We start from the raw sequence: 13,015 nt of genomic DNA, 5'->3' as shown, positions 1-13,015 counted from the left end.
ATCTCGAGTACCCTAATACTCGAACGAGCATCAAGCTCGGACGAGTGTGCTCGCTCATCTCTAGTCTGAGTATAAGGTAGGATAAGGGGTTTTTTTTAACGCTGCGATATCGCTGCATTTTTTTAACGCGATTGTCAATGGGACTTTCTAATGTTAAAGAGATGCATCACGTATGCGTTGTATTTTTAACGTTAGAAAGTCCCATTGACAATCGCGTAAAAAAAAAAGCAGCGTTATCGCAGTGTTAAAAAAAACACAAGTGGGTAGCAGCCTTAATGGTGCCTGTCCACAGGAGTGATTTTGCCGGCGGTTTACCGCCGTCGAGTTACGCCCTCTGAAGCTTTCCATGGCACTGCTATGGAAAGCGCCGGCACACAGCATGCTGCGAATTGCCCTGACTCTCTGCGGTCAGCCTATCTATCAGATATGGCTGACCGGTGGAAATTCGGTGGCGGCGCCGCTGGATACCGCAACGCCCGTGGACAGGGGGCCTTATGGTGTATTGATTAACTTGTTTGCTCATTTAAATTTGATGTGAGGTTAACTTGTGCGTCTCAAAATGCACAAATCTTGCGCAAATTTAGTGCCCCTGTGAAGGCAGCCTAATGCTTAATAAATTGCGGTGGCCTTTTTCATTATATTGATGGTGTCTCTGTGCTTATTTATGTGAAATGTGTATGGAGGTCTAAATTTTAGTTGACTGATGTGCTCTCATGTGGTCCTCAATCAAAGGGACCTGGCAGGAGTTTGGCTTGGGACCCATGTAGCATACACACTTGCCTTACTTGAGATGAATAAACTGTTCTTTACTAAGCGGGTGGCACAACCGGGGAGAACTGAATGGTGATTAGTCCCATTAATCCATCAATTACTAGATGGGATTCTGCTCGCCACAGAGATCCATAGAATTATGTGTTGTGTCTGTGCATATGTATGTATTCTGGTATGATCCATAGTATAGGTTCATACACCATATTGTCCTATTTTGGGGCATTACCCTTTAATAAGTTTCTTACATTTAAATAATCACACAGCCACTGATTCATCATTAGATCTTTATTAGCATACAAAAGATTACATTTTCGGTTTCTAAAAAAAATCTCTCTCTATAGCCGTGGTGGCGAACCTATGGCACTTTTGCCAGAGGGGGCACTCAGAGCCTTCTTTGTGGGCACGTGCATCAACGTCTGGTCACCGTGACAGTGATTACCAGCCAGGGTGCTGCAGCCCCCTGGCTGGTAATCACTCAGCAGCGCTGTTACGGGTACACAAACTGACAGCAGTGTGTGCACCCAGGATCCTCCTTCCCTGACCTCTCCTCCTAGGTTCCACAGTAGAGGAAAAGGGAGCAGGCGTCCGTGCTTTGAAGACAAGGAGGAGGTAAGTATATGGATTTCAGGGGACGCTATTACTACTAGAACTGATATAGGGACATTATTACTACTGAGTCTACTGTGGGGGGGTCATTATAATTACTGGGGCCGATATAAGGGACACTTTTACTACTGAGGCCACTTTGCACATGACAGCATACCTCAAGCTGACTTAGGGTATGTTTACACGTGGCGGAAATGCTGCAAAATGTCTGCAGAGGAGATTTCCGCAGAAAATTATGCAGCATTTCTACATCCAAAAAACAGTCAAAAATTACTGGAAATCTTTTGCATTCCCGCAGCTGATTTCATACTATGCGGTGCTCCCCTCACCTCCTCCATTGGCTTCTTGCTGTCAGCGCTCTCTGGCCTCCGTATCCCAGCAGCCTACTCAGGTGTGGTGCCGCTGGTCAGGTGAGGCCATTATAAGCTGCTGGGAACCAGAAGCGGGAAGCCTATAGAGGAAGTAAGGGGGAGCGCCGCATAGTATGATATCAGCTGTGGATACGCACCAATGGTGCTTCAGCTAGGCAGCAAGCACAGTGTGTTCCTTCCTGTCTATTTTGAAAAAGCCCTGTCCTTTTTGTAACAATAGAGGTAAAATCATACATTTGTGATAAGCCCTGCCTCCTGACGTGATAGCACTTTGCGATGGATAAATGGGTTTTAGGTTGCAGTTTAGGCACTTAATCTCTAAAAGGTTTGCCATCACTGCTTTATAGCATACCCCACCACCCTCTATAGTCTACCATCCGGGGCACTGGCACCACGTAGTACCTAAATTCAGAAACCTTGCTGCTTGTTTGTTTGTAGGTTGCATTAGAACTCTGGTACTCACCATGCAGGAATCCATAGAGGAGATGGAGTTCTGAATACAGTTTGAGTAGTCTGAAAAGACAAGAGCACAGAAGATTCACCAAAAACAGTCATGAAACAATCAGTATGTAAGTATAATACTTAGATGTAAATTACCTCAAAAGTATCTATTGCTGAAACGGTAGTTACCATGGAGCATCCAACGGCTATAACATGTCCACATGAAGGACACTTATAAAATGAACATTTATTTGCATGATGCCAATGTAATTAAATTTCAGACCCAAAACTTAGATGTCTCTAATGTTGTCTCAATATCCCCATCATTAATACACACAGTCCCTGTTCTAGACTATTTAAATAATGTTTGAGACTAAAATACTTCTTACTCGATTTGCTGTTCGGTTCCATGAGATTTGTTCCTCTATTGGAGGGCTAATAGTTCCATCAGAACTAGAATCTTCCCCACTGTCATCTTTAAAATATTGAGATGAAGAAAAGGATGAACTACAAGAAGAACTGTCTTCTTCTGAAGTGGGTGAAGCATCAGCAGCACGAGGAGTTTTAGGGTCAAAGCTGGCCACTGTGTACGGATAACCCTCTTCCCCCAACTTATCCATAGATAAATTATTTAGAAATGGTTATCAGTATTGAAAATCATTCAAAAAAAGCAGACCGCCCCATTGAGTACAATACAAATTGTGACTACACGTTATTTTTTTTTGCCTGTAGACACTGTGTGATTATCACTCAAATTTGATAGTTTGAACGAATTTTGAGCCATAATCTTTAGGTGTAAATGGGCCATTAGCAGAAGAAGAATACAACGGGAATTTATAAATGCAAGGGAAAATTGTTGATTTACATCAATGCAAAAACAGAACCAAAAACAGTCATAAAGCCACCATCGCCAACATTTCATTAGCTACAAGGTTATATATATGTATTATTACATTTTACTACATTGTAACACCTAAAAGCACCATAGATTTTGGTTCTTGAATTACTTGGCTGTGAAGAAGAATAGCAGGTCAAAATGATAATCCAGAGAAGATATCTGAAAACCAAGTGTTGCCCAAAAGTAAAATAGTTTGTACATTATCTAAATAATCACAAATCGCATTACAAGACTAACAAGTAGATAATAGCTACCAGTCACAGAAAATAATAAACTGAAAGAGTATGGCCGCCTGCAGACGGCCGGGTCGGATCCCGCTGCAAGAATTCTCGCAGTGGGACCCGACCTGAGCCCCTGCAGGGACCAGTGCGGCGCTCACCTCTCCCGCGGCTCCGGCTCTGTGATGTGCTGGCTGCTGGCGCATGTGCAGAGCGGAGCCCGGGCACCGGGAGAGACATTTCTGTGCGGGGCTCTGTGAGACCTGCACAGAAATAGAGCATGCCGTGGTTTGTTTTCCGCGTGTATTTTCACGCGGACAAATCGCAGCCATCTGCATAGGATTGGGTTTTGCAATCCAATCCTATGAAGGCGTCCAGGGGCGGAAATTCTGCGGCAAATCCCGCCACAGAATTTCCACCTGTGTGCAGGGGGCCTAAATACGTCAAATAAATATAAATGTTTATCAAATATTAACATTGTAATTTTATGTTTAACTTTCATCTGTATGGGTTGGGGGTTGGGGAGGTAGGTGGCTTCCATCTACATCATTGTATTATTTAGGTAAGCTAAAGCCTGGTTTAGACACAATGATTGTTGATCAAAAAATCTTTTGAGAGACTTTTGAGCGATTTTTGAGTGAAAATCGTTGTGTCTAAAAGGGCCTTAAATCTAATGTACATAACAAAGGTCTATTCAGCAGATACAATCTACACCCAGTACATCACACCAAAGGTTCTCCCAAGTTTCTCTCTATAGTATTCTCATCTTCCCTCCAAAATAGTATGGATTAGAGTTGAGCCAACATGCTCATTCGAGTATTAGCGTACTCGATGGTGCTCGTTACTCAAGCGAGTGCCACCCCTCCCCGTTTTGACCCCTCACTGCCTTACCACTTCCTGCTGTGACGTGCCAGCGTCTGCACGTCCACAGCAGTAAGTAGAGAGGGAGAGAGAGAAAAAGAGAGAGAAAAAAAAAGCTCGGCACCTGGCAAGTCAAATATAAAAATGCTTGGGTCTCCCATTGACTTCAATGGGGTTCATTACTCGAATAGAGCTCTCGAATATTACGAAAAACTCGACTCGAATAACGAGCACCTGAGCATTTTGGTACTCGCTCATCTCTAGTATAGATCCGTTTCTGACTATTCATCTGTTTGTCCATGTGAAGGTAAATACTCCTGTATAAATAATAGTGAAGTGTTATAGAGATGAAACCTTGATTAGCCAACCCCCTCCATAACACTTCTGTCTTTTTACACAAGAGTATTTAACATCATATATATCTTTTGGTTTAGACAGTACTATCTATATAATATCTATAATTGGATAACGGCGATGACGTGACCAGACACCGCTCACCGCGGCTCTTGGTCACTGCTGTAGGCTTTCAGCTACCTTTAGTAGCCAGGAGCAAGAAGATTTTAAATTTCCAGGGCCCTCCCCAGCTTCTGCGCTTAAGGCCACCATGTTGCCAACCGACGCATGCGCCGAAGTTGGGGAAATGTCCATGAATAAGGATCCCGTGGGAGGATATCACCAGAGGCCTTAGGTAAGTAATTTCACCTTCCCTCGAGAGTTGGATCCATGACGGGAGGTAAAATTTTAACTTTTTTTTTTACTTTACATGATCACTTTTATCCATTGGATAACAGCGATCATGTGACCGGAAACTGCTAATATAACTACTAATATAATGAGATCTGATTGTTAACTAATGGGCCATTTACAAAGCATGATTATTGCTCAAAATTCGTACAAATGAACAAAGTTAAGCGATAATCGTGCAGCTTTTGAAAGCTGACTTTCAGTGAGCTTAAAAACCACTGCTGGATTTGGGTTTATCATTCTGTGTAAACGCTCCCCACATGACTTAGAGGGTGAAGCGCTGAGCGAGAAGCCCACGACCCAGCGGTGAAGTCTGTCAATGTAACTGCTCTGCACGAGCGCTGTCGACCCTAGCGGTGACGTCAGCGCCTGTGCAGTTGTTGACCCGAATGTTGGCCCATGTTAGAGGGCCATAAGCCACAAGAACAGACAAATATAATGTAATTAGGCTAACACAACATCAGCTAATTGTTCAGGACTTTCACTGAGCACATTAATGGCCCTTTTACATGATTGGCCCTTTTTACTGCACAGTTCTCGTTAGCCCTAGCTGAGCTGATGATGTCATTACCATGTTCGCACTCGTGCAGCCTGATTAAACAGGCCAATCATTGTTGGGAATCGTGAACTTCTTGTTCAGTTTTTCACATTTCTATGTAAACATTGGCTACTTGACGCACTTAAATACTGATAGGTCAAAGAGCCAACAAGGATTTTTATGCCGCTGAAACTGAATGACGAATGAGGAGCGCACGATTCTAATTTAGTGTTCAGTCATTGGCTTGCATTTAAACTGAACTATTATCATTTACTTTAGTTCGTTTGTCATTCCAAAAATCGTCCACTCATTTTGTCAAACACACCTTTAGGCTGCATTCAGACGAACGTATATCGGCTCGGTTTTCACGCCGAGCCGATATACGTTGTCCTCTTGTGCAGGGGGGGGGGGGGAGGATGGAAGAGCCAGGAGCAGGAACTGAGCTCCCGCCCCCTCTCTGCCTCCTCTCTTCCCCTCTGCACTATTTGCAATGGGGAGTGGCGGGGCGGGGCTAATTCTGCGTTTTCTCTCCGTTATCATAAAAAAAATAATAAAAGTTTTACGATATAGTCTATGTACCCAAAAGTGGCACCGATAAAAACTAGTTCGCCACGCAAAAAACAAGCCCTTATACGGCCGCGTCGACAGAAAAATAAAAAAGTTATGGCTTTTGAAAAATGGAGATGGAAAAATACCAAAAATCGCTTGGTCCTCAACGCCAAAATAGGCCATATCCTTAAGGGGTTAAGGGAACTTGCGCCATTTAATACATTTGTGGCATTTACACTGGCACATAGATCAGGGTGTGAAATGCTGGACTAAGTAAACTAAGTAAATATGCCACATTGTGTCTTTACTGCAATAATAAGTTTATCCACTAGATGGCAGTACTAGTCCTCCAGCATTACTTATGAGAGGTTCCACACAAACAGCAGTTGTACGTACAGGATGGTACTAGTTTCCATTAGATGGCACTGCAGTACTAGTCCTCACAAACAGTGGCTATACGTACAGAACGGTACTAGTTTCCATTAGATGGCAGTACTAGTCCTCACAAACAGCAGCTGTCCGTACAAGAAGGTACTAGTTTCCATTAGACCACGACTCAGGGAGAACTACAACTACAGCCCTTCTCCTCCTCTTCACCAGAGATGCATGAAACTTCAGCCAGTGGGAAGTGACAGCAGGCGGGATAGCCTGTGCCTGAGGGCTGGTATAGGAGTGCCGCTGTAATATCTGTGCCCCATGCGTGGGATGGCTCCGCATCTGGCTGCTGCAGTGCACATAGTATATCCTAGTGTGAATCTGGTTCATGGGTTTGTCTTCTGATGTTGGCTGGGTTTTGTGCATGAGGCCTTATTCACACGACCGTATTCATGCACGTAAAATCGCGACCATCTGAAGCATTGGATTCCAATGTATTCATTCAGATAAACGATTTTTGGGACGGGAAAAATAACACCTACGACCATTTTCATTTGTCGTTTTTTTTACACTGCATGAAAAGGTAGGTCTTGCCCTATCTTTTACAGAGATATGCAGGAAGATCCGGTAGACTTCAATGGAAACTGGAAAAAGGGGAGGGGGAGGAAGTTACCCTGCGTACAATGCTGGGAAAAGAAGACAGACGGCTCAATTTAAGCATTATTGGTCATTCCAAGCATTTTACAGCGATTGTTGGTTTTTATTGCTTCTGCAGATTTTTTTGCCAATGCGCAGCAGCGATACATGTGAATGCCTGAAAATATGGGGCTATGGGTCGGTACTTGATTGTGGCAACTATTCATTCATGCGATTATACGGTGCGTACGGGCAAACTTAAAACTAGCGATAAGCGAGCACCAAAATGCTCGGGTGCTCGTTACTCGAGTCGAACTTCCCACGATGCTCGAGGGTTCGTTTCGAGTAACGAACCCCATTGAAGTCAATGGGCGACCTGAGCATTTTTGTATGGGACCTATGCTCCGCTAAGGTTTTCATTTGAGAAAATCTGGGAAATTCAAGAAAGTGATGGGAACGACACAGAAACGGATAGGGCAGTCAAGGGGCTACATGTTGGGCTGCATCTCAAGTTCCCAGGTCCCACTATTAAGCCACAATAGCGGCAAGAGTGCCCCCCCCCCCCAACAATTTTTACTTCTGAAAAACCCTCATTAGCAAGGCATACCTTAGCTAAGCACTACACTACCTCCAACAAAGCACAATCACTGCCTGCATGACACTCCGCTGCCACTTCTCCTGGGTAACATGCTGCCCAACCGCCCATTTCAGTAATAGTAGCAGTCAAGACAGGCCCCAGTAACAATTCCAAAGCAGCAGTATAGGGGGAGCACAGTATTAGTTCCATTTCAGTAGTAGTTGCAGTCTAGACAGGCCCCGGTAACATATCACTAGCAGCAGTATAGGGGGAGCACAGTAGTAGTAGCAGTCTAGACAGGCCCCAGTAACATATCACTAGCAGCAGTATAGGGGGAGCACAGTATTAGTTCCATTTCAGTAGTAGTAGCAGTCTAGACAGGCCCCAGTAACAATTCCAAAAAAGCAGTATAGGGGGAGCACAGTATTAGTTCCATTTCAGTAGTAGTAGCAGTCTAGACAGGCCCCAGTAACATATCACCAGCAGCAGTATAGGGGGAGCACAGTATTAGTTCCATTTCAGTAACAGTAGCAGTCAAGACAGGCCCCAGTAACAATTCCGAAGCAGCAGTATAGGGGGAGCACAGTATTAGTTCCATTTCAGTAGTAGTAGCAGTCAAGACAGGCCACAGTAACATTCCCGTTGCAGCAGTTTAGGGAGATAACAGTCGCTAGCCGCAGGGCAAGCAAGCACCTCCAGGGCATACAGCGCGAGTTCAGGCCACATGTCCAGCTTCGACACCCAGTAGTTGTAGGGAGCAGAGGCGTCACGGAGGACAGTCGTGTGATCGGCTACGTACTCCCTCACCATCCCTTTAAAGTGCTCCCGCCGACTCAGCCTTGACTGGGGAGCGGTGACTCAGTCTTGCTGGGGAGCCATAAAGCTGTCAAAGGCCTTGGAGAGTGTTCCCCTGCCCACGCTGTACATGCTGCCTGATCTCCGCGCCTCCCCTGCTACCTGGCCCTCGGAACTGCACCTTCTGCCACTAGCGCTGTCGGATGGGAATTTTACCATCAGTTTGTCCACCAGGGTCCTGTGGTATAGCATCACTCTCGAACCCCTTTCCTCTTCGGGTATGAGAGTGGAAAGGTTCTCCTTATACCGTGGGTCGAGCAGTGTATACACCCAGTAATCCGTAGTGGCCGGAATGCGTGTAACGCGAGGGTCACGAGAAAGGTATCCTAACATGAAGTCAGCCATGTGTGCCAAGGTACCTGTACGCAACACATGGCTGTCCTCACTAGGAAGATCACTTTCAGGATCCTCCTCCTCCTCCTCCGGCCATACATGCTGAAAGGATGACAGGCAAGCAGCATGGGTACCCTCAGCAGTGGGCCAAGCTATCTCTTCCCCCTCCTCCTCATGCTCCTCCCCCTTCTCCTCCTCCAAAACGCGCTGAGATATAGACATGAGGGTGCTCTGACTATCCAGCGACATACTGTCTTCCCCCGCCTCCGTTTCCGAGCGCAAAGTGTCTGCCTTTATGCTTTGCAGGGAACTTCTCAAGAGGCATAGCAGAGGAATGGTGACGCTAATGATTGCAGCATCCCCGCTCACCATCTGGGTAGACTCCTCAAAGTTTCCAAGGACCTGGCAGATGTCTGCCAACCAGGCCCACTCTTCTGTAAAGAACTGAGGAGGCTGACTCCCACTGCGCCGCCCATGTTGGAGTTGGTATTCCACTATAGCTCTACGCTGCTCATAGAGCCTGGCCAACATGTGGAGTGTAGAGTTCCACCGTGTGGGCACGTCGCACAGCAGTTGGTGCACTGGAAGACTAAACCGATGTTGCAGGGTCCGCAGGGTGGCAGCGTCCGTGTTGGACTTGCGGAAATGTGCGCTGAGCCGGTGCACCTTTCCGAGCAGGTCTGACAAGCGTGGGTAGCTTTTCAGAAACCGCTGAACAACCAAATTAAAGACGTGGGCCAGGCATGGCACGTGTGTGAGGCTGCCGAGCTGCAGAGCTGCCACCAGGTTACGGCCGTTGTCACACACGACCATGCCCGGTTGGAGGCTCAGCGGCGAAAGACAGTGGCCGGTCTGCTCTGTCAGACCCTGCAGCAGTTCGTGGGCTGTGTGCCTCTTCTCTCCTAAGCTGAGTAGTTTCAGCACGGCCTGCTGATGCTTGCCCACCGCTGTGCTGCCACGCCGCGCGACACCGACTGCTGGCGACGTGCTGCTGCTGACACATCTTGATTGCGAGACAGAGGTTGCATAGGAGGAGGAGAAGGGTGGTTTAGTGGAGGAAGCATACACTGCCGCAGATACCAGCACCGAGCTGGGGCCCGCAATTCTGGGGGTGGGAAGGACGTGAGCGGTCCCAGGCTCTGACTCGGTCCCAGCCTCCACTATATTCACCCAATGTGCCGTCAGGGAGATATAGTGGCCCTGCCCGCCTGTGCTTGTCCACGTGTCCGTTGCTAAGTGGACCTTGCCAGTAACCGCGTTGGTGAGGGCGCGTACAATGTTGCGGAAGATGTGGTCGTGCAGGGCTGGGACGGCACATCGGGAAAAGTAGTGGCGACTGGGAACCGAGTAGCGCGGGGCCGCCGCCGCCATCATGTTTTTGAAAGCCTCCGTTTCCACAACCCTATACGGCAGCATCTCCAGGCTGATGAATTTGGCTATGTGCACGTTTAACGCTTGAGCGTGTGAGTGCGTGGCGGCGTACTTGCGCTTGCGCTCAAACAGTTGCGCTAACGACGGCTGGACGCTGCACTGAGAGACATTGCTGGATGGGGCCGAGGACAGCGGAGGTGAGGGTGTGGGTGCAGGCCAGGAGACGGTCGTGCCTATGTCCTGAGAGGGGGGTTGGATCTCAGTGGCGGGTTGGGGCACAGGGGGAGAGGCAGTGGTGCAAATCGGAGGCGGTGAACGGCCTTCGTCCCACCTTGTGGGTTGCTTGGCCATCATATGCCTGCGCATGCTGGTGGTGGTGGCTCCCCGGCTGATCTTGGCGCGACAAACCTTGCACACCACAGTTCGTCGGTCGTCTGCACTCTCAGTGAAAAACTGCCACACCTTTGAGCACCTCGGCCTCTGCAGGGTGGCATGGCACGAGGGGGCGCTTTGGGAAACAGTTGGTGGATTATTCGGTCTGGCCCTGCCTCTACCCCTGCCCTCCGCACTGCCTCTTCCAACCTGCCCTGCTGCTGCACTTGCCTCCCCCTCTGAAGACCTATCCTCAGTAGGCTTAGCAAACCAGGTGGGGTCAGTCACCTCATCGTCCAGCTGCTCTTCCTCCGAATCCTCTGTGCGCTCCTCCCTCGGACTTACTGCCCTTACTACTACCTCACTGATAGACAACTGTGTCTCATCATCATCGTCCTCCTCACCCACTGAAAGCTCTTGAGACAGTTGCCGGAAGTCCCCAGCCTCATCCCCCGGACCCCAGGAAATTTCCAAAGGTTGGGCACCGGTCACGACAAACTCCTCCAATGGGAGAGGAACCATTGCTGCCCAATCTAGGCAGGGGCCCGAGAACAGTTCCTAGGAGTCTACCTGCTCCTCAGAATGTGTCATTTTCATGGAGTGAGGAGGCTGGGAGGAAGGAGGAGCAGCAGCCAAAGGATTCAGAGTTGCAGCTGTGGACGGCGTAGAAGACTGGGTGGTCGATAGATTGCTGGTGTACTTTCTGCCATCCACGACAGGACCTGCTCACACTGCTCAGTTTCTAATAAAGGTCTACCGCGTGGACCCATTAATTGGGAGATGAATCTGGGGACCCCAGAAACTTGCCTCTCTCCTAATCCCGCAGCAGTCGGCTGCGATACACCTGGACCAGGAGCTCGGCCTGTGCCCACACCCTGACTTGGGCCTCCGCGTCCTCGCCCGCGTCCACGTCCTCTAGGCCTACCTCTACCCCTCAGCATGGTGTATTACAAGTAGAGCAGAAACAGAATGCTGTAATTAAATGTGCCGCTTATTGGCCTGTGGTTGGAGGCTGACTTCGCTTACGGAACGCACAGCAGAGCCAGAAAACAATTATGTGCAAGCCTGTAGTGAGACCTAGGTGCGTATGACTGAGCTAGTGGAATTCACAGGGCAGAACCAGTCAAGTGGCCAAAGGCCAGTGGTAGGCCTTAAGTATTTTGCTTCAATTTTTTAAAATGATGAGGTGAAAAACCAGACAGACACCGTATGCAGCGTATATATGTATACGGTTTCCCTCTGGCGGGATGACGGCGATCATGTAACGGACACAGCAGAGCCAGGAAACAGTTATGCGCAAGCCTGTAGTGAGACCTAGGTGCGTATGACTGAGCTACTGGAATTCACAGCGAAGAACCTGTCAAGTGGCCAAAGGCCAGTGGTAGGCCTTAAGTATTTTGCTTCAATTGTTTAAAATGGTGAGGTGAAAAACCAGACAGACACCGTATGCAGCGTATATATTGTATACCCTTTCCCTCTGGCGGGATGACGGCGACACAGCAGAGCCAGGAAACAATTATGCGCAAGCCTGCTGTAACGCTTAGCTGGGTAATAATGAGCGACTACTAGTACCCCCAGCAGACACGCAGTAAACTGTAGACGGTCACAGGCTTAGCTGTGTAATAATGAGCGACTACTACCCCCAGCACACACACAGTAAATTGAAGACGGTCACAGGCAGCCCAAATATAGTATTTTTTTCCAATTTTGGGGAAAAAGCCCACTGCCTACATAGCCTGTATATGGATTTCCCTGTTGGAGGATGACTGTGGTTATTGAAAGCACAGTGCAGCCAGAAAAAATTATGCGCAAGGCTGCAGTAACACCTAGCTGGGTATTAATGAGCGACTACTACCCCCAGCAGACACGCAGTAAACTGAACATGGTCACAGGCAGCCCAAAGATTTTTTTCCAATTTTTTTGAAAAAGCCCACTGCCTATATAGCCAGTATATCTCTTTCCCTGTACCACTGTCCCTGCCTCACCAGTACTGCCCCTATACTCAGTAAAATGACTGCAGACTGAGGACGCTATGGTCTGCACGCCCGATATACAAAAAAAAATAAAAAATTGCAAAACTGCTAAAAGCAGCCTCAACAGTACTGCACACGGTCAGATGTGGCCCTAAGAAGAACCATTGGGGTTCTTGAAGACGAAGATAACAGCCTAACACTCTCCCTATAGCACAGGGGTGGGCAATTAATTTTCCCATGGGGCCACATGAGAAATTGGAATGGTTTTAGAGGGCCAGACCAACATACGAAGGCTCCATGCACATTGCCTTAATGGGGCCGTATTCCAGCCGCCCAATTTGCGGCCAGAATACGGCCGCCATTGAAAATGAATGGCGCTGTAATACGGCGCGGTGAACACCCGGTGTTTCACCCCGTTTTACGGCGCAGCCCCCGTGTCTGCCAATGGAGAGGGGAGCGGTAAGGAGCACTCCCATCTCCACTCAGAAGTTACAGTGGCATCACTTAGGGCTCATGTCCACGGGGA

The sequence above is a fragment of the Eleutherodactylus coqui genome, chromosome 6 (assembly GCF_035609145.1).
Source record: "Eleutherodactylus coqui strain aEleCoq1 chromosome 6, aEleCoq1.hap1, whole genome shotgun sequence".
Taxonomy (NCBI): Eukaryota; Metazoa; Chordata; class Amphibia; order Anura; family Eleutherodactylidae; genus Eleutherodactylus; species Eleutherodactylus coqui.
Note: the sequence above shows the minus strand (reverse complement) of the source record.